At 44.4% G+C, this 12,330-nt stretch overlaps 1 protein-coding gene across 3 annotated transcripts in view; it reads left to right on the top strand.

Annotated features, from left to right (window-relative positions):
- LOC142559769 (uncharacterized) overlaps window positions 1–12,330 on the top strand; it is a 448,941-nt gene that overhangs the window by 107,267 nt on the left and 329,344 nt on the right. The gene's annotated exons all lie outside the window — the stretch shown is intronic.

Genomic DNA, 12,330 nt, shown 5'->3' with positions numbered 1-12,330 from the left:
CCACCAAGTAGTCCAGCTTTCTGCCTTAAATATTTTTGTGTCAGTACCAAAACCCCAGGTGGTCAAAATTAATTAATAATTACAGTACAATAAACCTCACATTTAACTAAATTATTCAACATGTTCCCAGACAATAGACGCCCTTTATATCACTTTTGGATGTCCTGCTCAGGAGGTGTGAGCTGTCCCAGGGATGTCCGATACAAATTCCCAAATCCTCCGGAATGAGACAAAAAATTTCTAGGTGTCCCTAGCTATTGCCTAAGAGACGCAAAGGCAAAAGTCTTGTAAAGCCTACTGTAATTTATGTTAATTGACCTTAGTCTACTTTAATCCACCTTAATCCTCCATCTACCTTAATCTACCCTAATCTTCTTTAATACACCTTAACGTACCTTAATCCAGTCACTAATCAATCATTAACTTTGCTAATATTAGTCATCTCCTACACGCAGCTGGACATGCTTTAGTTCGCATCTGGCTTTATTTGGGTCACGTGATATTTCCTGTACCTCACAACGCGACCTTGAAACATAGAGATCTAAGGCTTTCGCCTTAAGAATGGTATCCACAGGATGTCCATTAAACGTCCTCTCTGGGACTTTCTGGGATCTTATTTAGATGTTACATATTCTACTGTTTCCAGAAATTACCAGTGCATCCGGCATTTAAAGGCACATACCCATAAATAGAAAGAGTTGTCTTTTTCAAATTTCTTCATTTCTTCAAACATGCGAACTTTAATCACCTTAAGGAGAAGCTGAAACGGTTTTCAATTTCCATGAATTGCTGGGGTTGGGAAGAACAGACCTATTAATTTACGGTTCTGAAATTTTTTCTTTGTATTGTCAATATAAGGGGCAGAAATCACTTTCTAAATCCCCCCTCCCCCCCCTCCCCCGCGGACACGCCCCCGTCGCTTCCCGGAGCGCCAGGTGAGGAGGCAGCCGGAGGAGAAAACTGGCGAGAGTGACGCTATTCCCGGGGACCGTACTGCCGGACCGGCGTGCTGGCATGTGCTGGCATGTTTCTTTCCGTCCTGCGCTTTACTAAACGATGCTGCGAGAGATCTGCCGCCGCTCACGTTTGTTTTCTTTTGCGATTTTCGTGAACTGTGCTTCCTTCCTGTGCTGCGTGAGTGCCTACAGCCAAGGGCGCCCAACATGCCCTCGTTCTGTGCAGCATTCGGCTGTGCGAACACAGGCGGGCGAGACGATCTGGTGTTTCACATGTTCCCGATGGACAAGAAACTTGCAGCGCAGTGAGTCCGTGCGGTGAGGAGAGATAATTTCTTGCCGACGAAATCAACTGTGCTGTGTTCGGACCGTTTCCGCGACAGTGATTATCATCGGAGCTTGACAACGATGCGGGCAATCGGTATTCCAATGAAATGGGCACGACTGAAGGCCGGCGTTGTTCCGTCTATATTCTCCCACAAGAGAAACACCTCGCCACTTCCAAGAGCGGCCTTCGCCAAGAGGAGAAAGGGTGAGGTAAGGGTTTTAATGTGCACACGGTCAATTTTTTAAACGGATGATCAACTGAGTGTCGAACAAACGGCCTTACAGCGGCCTATGACGAAACGAGGTGGAGGCACAGCCGGGAATATGAACATGCGTGCAAAGTGCTTGCCGTTTTCATCCTGTTCTTCCACTGCGCTTTGTCACGGAACACTGTACTACGGCTGTTTGTTCGGCGCTGTTTTGGTACGGTGAAATAACTGGCGGGGGTACGCTTGCGCATTCAGTGATATTTGCTATTCCTCCTACAACGCGGTGCCCGCAGGTTTAGCTGCTCAGCATTCGGGTTCAAATCGCACGACATGAGGCGATACAGTAATATTTTCATGCTCGCGTTACAGTAGTTGAACTCGTCGTGTAAAAACTTCGTTCTGTAGATTTCGCACTCACACCTTGCTACCAGCAGCGAAATGCCGCAAAAACGAGCGTCGGCACAGCCGCGCCTGTGGCAAGGCGAACGGGCTCAAACAATGAAGTAACGTTGTGAAGTACTGAACTTGTCAGCGTTCGACGTGGTCTAGCCCAATACAGGCATCGCTGCTGGTCAAAAAATGTTTTCTTGCCTTTAACTAGGTATGCATCACACAAAGCAAAATTATTATTTGAAAGTAAATATAATACATTACTCATTGAATTACTTTCTTATTACGCTCATTGATTTGAATTACACTACCAATTACCGCTTTCAAAAAAGTGATGGTATTACTTTACGATTGCTTCCAGAAAGTTTTCATGCATACAAGAAGCAAAAAGCAAAGTATAAAGGGACGCCAACCTTTCTTCAAGGTAGCATACACTTGTCCAACATTTCATGCCCTCCACCCCATATGCCTCCACGACACCTCACGACACTACCAACGTTCTGGCGCCGTACACAGCTTACTGGTGCATATTTAACGCAATTAATAAATTACTTTAGCCATGAAATTACAGACACCAAATAATTCACATTACTAAATCGCTAGACAACTAATCCATCACATAAATAACTCAAAAAGTATTTCAATTACTGTAAGTAATCCAACTGTTGTCATGTTTGCTGATATGAATGATATGCTGAAATTTATGACATCCGTGCCTTGCACTCTTTCAGGTTCTAACAGAGCACCTTGAGAACCCAGACCCTGGTGAACCTGTTGCACTACCATCACCAATCGAAGAGTTTGAAGCAGCCAGTGTGACACAGGCAGATAATGTTGAAGAGTTTGAAGTAGCCAAACGCGGCACTTATGTCCGCGATCGTGTATCGACATGAAAAAAACCACGGAACTTTAGACAAGCAGCGGCAAGGTGCACGATATCGCGGAATTGCACCCGTGTTTACAATCTAATGAGATGTTAGTGCTTCGGCATTCTTCCAGCAGCAAGTTCCCAGTGACACTTTAGCGCGTTTTTCTCCGGTCATTGGAACGTGCAGCTACATGAAAAGACATATGTACCAGCTAAGATTTCCAACGCGCGAGAAGGTGTACACATCTTTCTCGCTGTTGGCACACTCAACATCGTCGTTACCCCGTTGCCGCCATCGTTTTCTGTATCGGCTGTCGGTTCGAACATGTGCGGCGAAAATACAAGCTCTCCGAGACAGCGAGAATGTTCTGTAATGCTTACAACTCAGCTGTGAAGCCAGAACAGAACAGCGTGCTACGCTCTGAAATGGCGGCGCCGACCGGCGATTCCCGTGAATGACATCAAAGTGGTCCCGACCAATCACGGGCAACAGCGGCGTTCGCGTGATGCCCTGAGGCGCTGGTGCACGTTTTCTTGCAAAAAACAACCGCTTGTGGTTGTTTCCGCCCTTTTTAAACGAGATATTCGTGTTCAGTGGACTCAAAACTCAAAACTGTAGAATGCCGCAGGGAACTCATTTTTTTCGAAAAGTGAAGAAGAAGAAGAAGAAGTTTATTTTACCACATAAGTACACTGATATATACAAAGCGGTAGGGATGGCAGGATAAAAGCTGCATAACGGCAGCTTGACTAGTCCCACCTCCCCATGAACAACAGGCAGCAACATGGCAAGATATTCGTAGTACACTCTTGTGGCAAGGTCAATATGTACATATTCACAGACGCATATATATACACACATCTATACACATACACATATACATATATATATATATATATATACATACATACACACATGCACACACGCATACATGTATGCATGAAAACCAGAAATGACAACTAGAAATAGCAAAGAAATACTTTTCAACCGACAAACCAAAAAGTTAATTATTCACAGAAATTTTTGCAGTAATGTGCTCTTGGATATATGGCGTATGTTTACATCATTTAGACTATATTTGTTAAGTGTAGAGGGAAGACAGTAGGAGAGTGCTTGAAGGCCATAGTTAGTCCGAGGGCGCGGGACTTCCCAGTGTTCCGTATATCGATTTAGGCGAAAAGAAGGATTCCGCTGCAAGTTCGCGATGTTTATGATGTGATTAGTACTCTTAACCATGTCACGTTTAAAAGAACACATAAGTTGATACTCATAAAGGCGGTCTACACGTAAAATCTTGAATTTCCGGAATATGTCACGCGTATGTCCATTGTAAGGTAAGTCTGAAATAGCACGTAAGGCATTCTTTTGAACTGAAACTAAATTACCTAATGATTTCTTAGTACTATTTGACCAGACCAGGTTACAATAGCGCAGGTGAGAAGCAAATAGTGCGTTATAAACCATAAGTTTCTGTGGTATTGGTAGTAGCCTCTGGCATCTGCGCAACATACCTAACGCTTTACTAAGCTTATTTCGTAAGTAATCGGTGTGGTGGTCCCATAGCATCAATTCATGGAAGATAACACCCAATGTTTTTGCTGTAGCGGAAAGTTCTATTTTTGTGTCATTGAGTGTGAGACATTGGGTTAGATCACAAGGCGTGGACTTCGCTCTAAAGAGGACCGCTTTTGTCTTGGAGCAGTTTAACTGGAGAGAATTTTTTACAGACCAGTTATATATCTTGTGAAGTATTTCATTTGCAAAGTTGATGAGTTCATCCTCCTTAGTTCCTGAGAAGAATAAACTAGTATCATCTGCGTAAATAATATAGGTAATCGAAATATCAATATTAACAATGTCATTTATGTAAATGATAAATAGAAGTGGTCCCAATATGCTACCTTGAGGCACGCCTTGCTTAATAAGTTTAAACGAAGATAATTTTCTATTTATTGATATGCATTGCTTTCTATTGGTTATGTAACTTCTAATTAAATCTAAAACTATTCAGCTTCCCTTTAACGTACTCTCCATGAGATGTAATTCACTTGCCTTCCTGCTTCTTCCCGACTGCAGGCTTGTGGCCTTCAATGCTTCTGTTCGTTTCCTCTTAATATGTATATCTATGAAATTTTAACAACACTGGAAACACTGTTGCGATGGTGGGAGCACACACATCTACAAAGCACTGACTGTATGGCAGTTCCTAACGTAAGATGGTACAACAATGGCTCTCGTTCTTCATGATTCAATTCCAAGCCTGAAACAAGAACTTGAAGATGCTTTCAGGATGAGGAACAGGTAAAGAACCAAATGCCAAAAGCATTGAATGCCATCATCCTGTAACAGTTCTAGAGCAGAAATGAGAAATAGAAAAAGTGATGAGACAAGTGCAGTGCATATCAGGGAGTTTTCTGAAGATGACGAAAGTTTAGAAATGATCAGACAGAAACATGAGTTTTTGAAACATTCTTAATGTTGTTTATTGCTCATCGTGGGGGATGCAAATTTCACGCTGCACAGTGCACTATAAATTAGACAATAGTACACAACATTTAAACTTAGGAAATGTGATCTTTATTGCATATACACTTCCCATAGAAAATGAACACATTGTAATTGAGACACATTATTTTCACAGGTTATAAAACTACAGTAAAAGGCAGCAGGTTGTATGTAAAAGTAAGAAAAGCTAAATCAACATGAAAGAACACTACAAAAGTGTTGTAAGGTAAAGAGTACAGAATGCTAACATAAAGTAAGCATTATAAAACAAAAATCATAGAATGGTAAATAATGCTGGAAGGCTGGAAATCAGAAGAACTTGCAGAGCAGAAGCCGACAGTTCCAGCACAATAAAGAGACTGTCTACCATTTTTCAAGAACATATCTTGTAGCGCAAAAGAAGGTCTGCTGAAGAAGCATTTGAACATGTAGTGCTTTCTCTGGAAAGCAAGTAGAAATTCTTAAAACAGAATTCTGTGTTCTTTTAAGAGCTGTGTATGAATGCCTGCAACACTGATTACTGAACACGGTTGCAATGCTGTGCTGGCTAAAAAAAGAAGCTGGAAGTGCGCAGGGTTTCTGCAGAAATGGTTACTTTGTGCTAAACACTGAAATTATGAACTTAATAGTCATCTTCAGCATGTAATCGGTTGCATATGTGTCGATTTCTTTATGTCACCCAAAATGTCACCTAAAATCTCGCGTTTCTAACAGGCGCAGTCCGTGTAGTCTAGCCATGTCTTTTTGTTGGTATTGCTGCCGAAATCCAGGACTTTTGTACGAATATCTAGCAGGCATAGTGTGACAAGGTCCTGGCCCCGGCAGCCGCATGTGGATGGGGGCGAAATGCGAAAACACCCGTGTACTTAGATTTAGGTGCACGTTAAAGAACCCCAGGTGGTCGAAATTTCCGGAGTCCTCCACTACGTCGTGCCTCATAATCAGAAAGTGGTTTTGGCACGTAAAACCCCCTAATTAAAAAAAAATAGTGCGGCAAGGAAGGCCTACACTGGTGTTGTCGTGACGCCGGCAGGCATTTTCGGCATCCTACATACAACAGCAACCTTCGCACCACTCCAACAATGCAACTCGCACCTTACACAAACTGATCTGCATCGCCATGTCAAGAAGGCACACTTGAGGACCCATTGATGCACCACGTTCGTCTACATGTAAGCAGCGCCACTTTTCAACATGTGGTATCTGTAAACAAGAAATGACCTATGATGCAAAGTTAGCAGACGCACACAAAATACAATTTTGAACAAGGCATCAGTGTAAGTAAGATCGCTCTTCCTGCACGAGTTTTAGGTTGCATGATCGAGCTTACAGTTTGATTTCATTTTCAAGTGCTGCCACAAGTATTTTTGTACCGACTTTCAGAGCCAAATTACAAAATGATGCCTTCTTTATGGGATACAAGCATGCTCATTTTCGTCAATGTGACACGCGATCTCCTCATTCCACCATAATCCAAAGACATGTCCTGAGCATATGACACTCTTTTTAACACATAGTTGAAAATAATTTTTTGCTGTGTTGCTTCCTGTGGCTAAGAGAAATGTTTACTCCCTGAATAATTTTACTGGTGCACTCGGCTTGCACTGTCTGCTTAACTCACATCTAGTAGTTCCAATGTAGTGGTGCACCCATGTTCTATTGGTGTAGTTGCTGCATAGCGAGCAAATAACACTGAAAAATGACAAGTATGAGAAGGCGACACAGAGATGCACCATAACTTACTCTTAACTCTTAAGAGGAAGTTTTAGCTTGGGGCTCCTATCTTAAATACATGCAAAAGAAGAATTCATTTTTTCTCGGCAATCACTGATTGAGAAGATGGTTTCCTCTGACCTTACACCTGTTCAAGCTGAAGCTCTTTGCCGCGTTCTTGAAGGCTATCGCGACATTTTTGACTTTGACAATCGACCCTTAGGTCAAACGTCCGTCTTGTCCCATCGCATAAACACTGGCGATGCGAACCCTATTCACCGACGTCCATATCGTGTTTCTGCGTCCGAACGAGCTGTCATCCAACAGGAAGTCAAAAAGATGCTTGCAAAGGACATTATCGAGCCTTCTTGTAGTCCCTGGGCTTCTCCCGTCGTACTTTTCAAAAAGAAGGAAGGCACGTGGCGTTTTTGTGTACATTATCGCCACCTGAACAAAATCACAAAGAAGGACGTGTACCCTCTGCCACGTATTGATGACGCTCTCGACTGCCTGTACGGTGCCACCTATTCTTCTTCTATCGACTTACGGTTCGGCTACTGGCAGATATCCGTCGACGACATGGACCGAGAGAAGACTGCATTTATTACCTCTGACGGCCTTTATCAGTTCAAGGTGATACCTTTCGGTCTCTGTAACGCGCCCGCCACCTTCGAACGAATGATGGACTCTTTGCTTCAGGGGTTCAAGTGTTCCACCTGTTTGTGCTATCTGGACGACGTCATCGTTTATTCACCCACATTTGACACGCATCTAGACCGTCTTTCAGCGATTGTTGACGTGTTCCACCGCGCCGGTCTCCAGTTGAACTCGTCAAAATGTCACTTCGCTCGCCGCCAAATCACCGTCCTTGGACACCTCGTGGACGCCAGAGGCGTGCGACCTGACCCGGACAAAATTCGCGCCATTACGAACTTTCCTGTTCCAAAGTCTACCAATGACGTTCGTAGTTTCGTAGGGCTGTGCTCTTATTTCCGACGCTTTGTGAAGGATCTTGCGACCATCGCCCGTCCCCTTACCGACCTCTTGAAGAAAGACGCCCTATTTTCTTGGGGACCTAACCATGCCACATCTTTTTCGAAGCTCACTACTCTCCTTACCACGCCTCCACTTCTGGCCCATTTTGACCCGTCTGCCTCAACGGAAGTTCAAACTGATGCCAGTGGTCACGGTATAGGAGCAATGTTAGCACAACGCCAGCGTGGACATGATCGCGTTATAGCCTATGCCAGCCAACTTCTATTACCCGCCGAGCGCAAGTATTAAATCACAGAGCGCGAGTGCCTCGCTCTTGTGTGGGCTGTTGCCAAGTTTCGTCCATACTTGTACGGATGCCCCTTCTGTGTCATCACTGATCACCACGCGCTCTGCTGGCTATCCTCGCTCAAGGATCCCACGGGATGACTCGCTCGCTGGGCGTTACGCCTGCAAGAATATACCTTCTCCGTAGTATACAAGACGGGACGCTTGCACGAGGATGCCGATTGTTTGTCCCGCTACCCCGTCGACGACCCGGCTGATGCGGACACCATCGCTTGCGTTTTCTCTGTGCCCCAGTTGCTTGAAATCGGCAACGAGCAACGCCGCGATCCTTCATTACGAGCCCTCATCGACCATCTGGAGTCAACGCCTGGCGACGCCTCTCTCCGGATGTTTCTCCTTAAGGAGGGGACACTATACCGCCGCAATCTCGATCCACACGGCCATGACCTTCTGCTCGTAATTCCATCACACCTGCGTTCGACTGTCCTCCAACAACTTCACGACGCTCCCGTGGCTGGACACTTGGGCGTCTCGCGCACATACGACCGTGTACGCCGTCAATTCTTTTGGCCGGGTCTCGCCTGCTCCGTGCGGCGCTACGTTGCCGCTTGTGAGCCCCGTCAGCGGCGGAAGAAGCCCTCCACACCTCCAGCTGGATGTCTTCAGCTGATCGACATCCCACCGGAACCCTTTTTCCGTGTTGGTCTAGACCTTCTTAGACCGTTTCCTCTCTCGGGCTCCGGAAATAAATGGGTCGCCGTCGCTACTGATTATGCTACGCGGTACGCAATCACCAGAACCCTCCCGACAAGTTGTACTACTGATGTTGCTGACTTTCTGCTCTATGACATCATTTTAGTGCACGTTGCTCCGCACCAATTACTCACTGACCGTGGCCGCAGCTTTCTGTCGGCAGTCGTCGAGGACATCCTCCGCTCCTGCCCGACTAAGCACAAGTTCAGCACGTCCTACCACCCACAGACCAACGGCCTCACGGAGCGCCTCAACCGGACCATCACCGACATGCTATCCAAGTACGTCGCGACCGACCACCACTACCTGGGATCTTCACTTACCATATGTGACGTTCGCGTATAATTCATCGCGTCACGACACCGCCGGCTATTCACCATTCAATCTCCTATATGGCCGAGAATCCGCGTTGCCCTTAGACACTTTGTTGCCCTCGGCCACACGTTCAGCCACTGAATACGGCCGTGACGTGATCGCACACGCCGACCACGCGCGCCAGCTCACCCGCACCTGTCTCGAGGCCTCGCAGGAGCATCAGAGACGCCTCTATGATTGCCACCATCGCGACGTACAATTTACTCCGGGTTCTCTGGTGCTTCTTTGGTTCCCCATTCGATGTGTAAGCCTTTCCGAAAAGCTGCAGTCGCGCTACATTGGCCCATACCGTGTGGTGCGACAAGTGACCGATGTCACGTATGAAGTCATCCCCGCCGACCTCTCAGCGTCATCGTCGGCTGCTAGTGACATCGTTCACGTGGCGAGACTAAAGCCATACCACACACCTTTCGCCGCGGACGTGTAAATTAAGCACCGGGACGGTGCTTCTAATGCCGGGGGTGATGCTACGGGGCAGCCACCACAGTGTGGCTGCACTGAGGAGAAAGAAGACGACGTGGCCCCACTTGAGATAGCGTCGCCATCTTTGCCACCGTTGGTCTACGTGTAAATATATTGTAAATAGACTTGTACATAAGCTACACGTAACAATATATTCTTCTAGTTTTGTTTTTCTGTCTCTTAAGTGTTTGTCAACTTAGCGCTGAGAGCAGTTTGCATTTTCTTCTTCTGGAATGGTTTTACATTGTTAGCGCTAAATGCTACGTTTTCTAAAATGACACGCTGTTCACATTTTTAAATTGAGTGCTATTTCATTTTGCTCACGCTTTGCACCTTGTACTCAATGTATTGTTCGTCATGTATATAACCACTCCTGCTTAAGGCCTCTAATCAGGCTGGCAGTAATCTTGAAATAAATAAATAAAAACTTGGACCAGTGTGATACCCTACTAAAATTAAAAAGGTGGAACTGAATACCAGGACTAAACTCTGGAAAGTGTGAATAATAGGTGAATAGCCATAGGCTGTTAGAACGTGCTGCGTAAGATATATTTTCTACGAAGGGGTGCATTTATTTAAAGATGAATTGATGAAAAGGGGAGAAAGGCTGCCGTGCCAACACCGAGCTGCTCCAAAGACGAGCGCACTTCGTCCTCCTCTTCTTCCGTTCTTGCTGTCGCTTTAGCATAACAATATTTTGCCATAGAAAATCCATCTAGCTAGGCAATAAAGGGTCCGCCGCCAAAACAGCCTAGGTACAGTGAATAAAACACTGAATTTAACTCTTTTAACACTAGATTAAAAAAAACTAGTAAGTGATATTAAGCTTCCTACACCTAACTTTCCACGCATTAGCTTGCGCAGATGCATCTTGGAAGTTTTTTTCCCTTTGTACCGAACCGACTGAAGTTGCTGGGTCATTCCAGCTCAGAAGGACTGTAGTGTAAGTGCTGTTCTTTGTTAGTTGAGTCCCCTCCTTGGACAACTATGTGCTTCTTCTGTTAAAAAGAAACAAAGAAATATAGCTATAAAGACAAATTAAGATTCAGTCAAAATTTTACGTTTTTCAACCTGAACGAAGTCTTGGTAATAGAAAAGTGCAATCTAACTTGTAGTTTTAGCAGTTAATGTATGTAAAACTCTAAGCATGTCATGAATCAGATGTAGTGTTTTAAAAAAAATCAACCTATGAAACGGTGACGTCAGTACCAGTTTTGCATTACTATTACAAGACAGGCAACTTCTCACTGTGCCCAGGAAGTAGAGCCCCAATTAAAACATGTTGACAGCAGTAATATTGGTAGAATTACAAAAATAGATGTGAGCAATTTCCATCTAACTGATTTTGAGCTTCTCTGTCCATCACGTCTTTCTTTAATTTATATTCCAGCACGCAGCACATTGGCATCATGTGAATTTTTACTTTTGCAAGATGAAAAAAAATTCAGTGCCATTCCACTCTGTGAAGGTGGATGACCCTGCAGCGAAGCTGTGTATGTGGGCCCCTTAATGACGAACTGCCCATTGCCGTGCGTCAAACGCCGTATTTACATAAATGAAAGGCGAAGTGCGACTGGTTGCACCTTTACGATGTTGAGCCTCGGAAGATCATGAGGCACCGGGGTGTATAACCTATAGCCATGTATTGTTGCAAAACGAGGCACGACACCTTTTGCTAACGAATCCCGGCACTTTGCACAAGCACGTACCTCACCGCACTCTGAGGGCTTCACCGTAGCCAAGGCGATCGCACATTGGTCGACGTCCCACAGTGCAGTATCGGTTGTGAGGTCATTCGAAAGCTACAAGCGCTCACACACATCACAGGCCACACAAAATTGGTTCCCCACAAACTCCCCACAAGCATACCGGGATGGCTCATAAAATATTCGCTTCATATTATAACGCTACAAATAGTGCGTAAAACAGAACTGAAATACGCATATATACCTGTGTCTATTGCATCCAGATGCCCATTCACGTTTATTTACGTTTATTGGTTGTTTATTGGACACCGGTTTGCTGACGTTCACGGGACATCCCTACGACTTTCTTTTTTGGATGTGGGACTTAAGAGGAAGCTTTAGCTCGAGTGCTCCTATCTAAATACATGTAAAAGGAGAATTCGTTTTTCTCGGCAACCACTGCACCAAATTTGACGAGGTTTGTTGCATTTAAAAGACAAACTTAAAATCTAGTGACTGTTGGTTTCGAATTTTTTAGTTAAGATTGTCAATTTTTTATTAAAAATTGGCAAAAATCGGAAATTTTCAAAAAACGAAACTATCAAGTTTACAACTCTGTAACTTAACCACTAAATATGATAATACAATTCTGTGAATTGCATCTAATAGTACATCTAAAGCGGACAAAATTGATATGTTACACATGAATATAAAAAATTTTAATCATAGGGAAATACAACTTTTGCAAAACCGTTGTAACCAACGTAACAAATTCACGTAAGATGTAAAATTACATATTGAATTT

The sequence above is a fragment of the Dermacentor variabilis genome, chromosome 10, assembly GCF_050947875.1.
Source record: "Dermacentor variabilis isolate Ectoservices chromosome 10, ASM5094787v1, whole genome shotgun sequence".
NCBI lineage: Eukaryota > Metazoa > Arthropoda > Arachnida > Ixodida > Ixodidae > Dermacentor > Dermacentor variabilis.
This window is presented reverse-complemented; position numbering and strand designations above follow the sequence as displayed.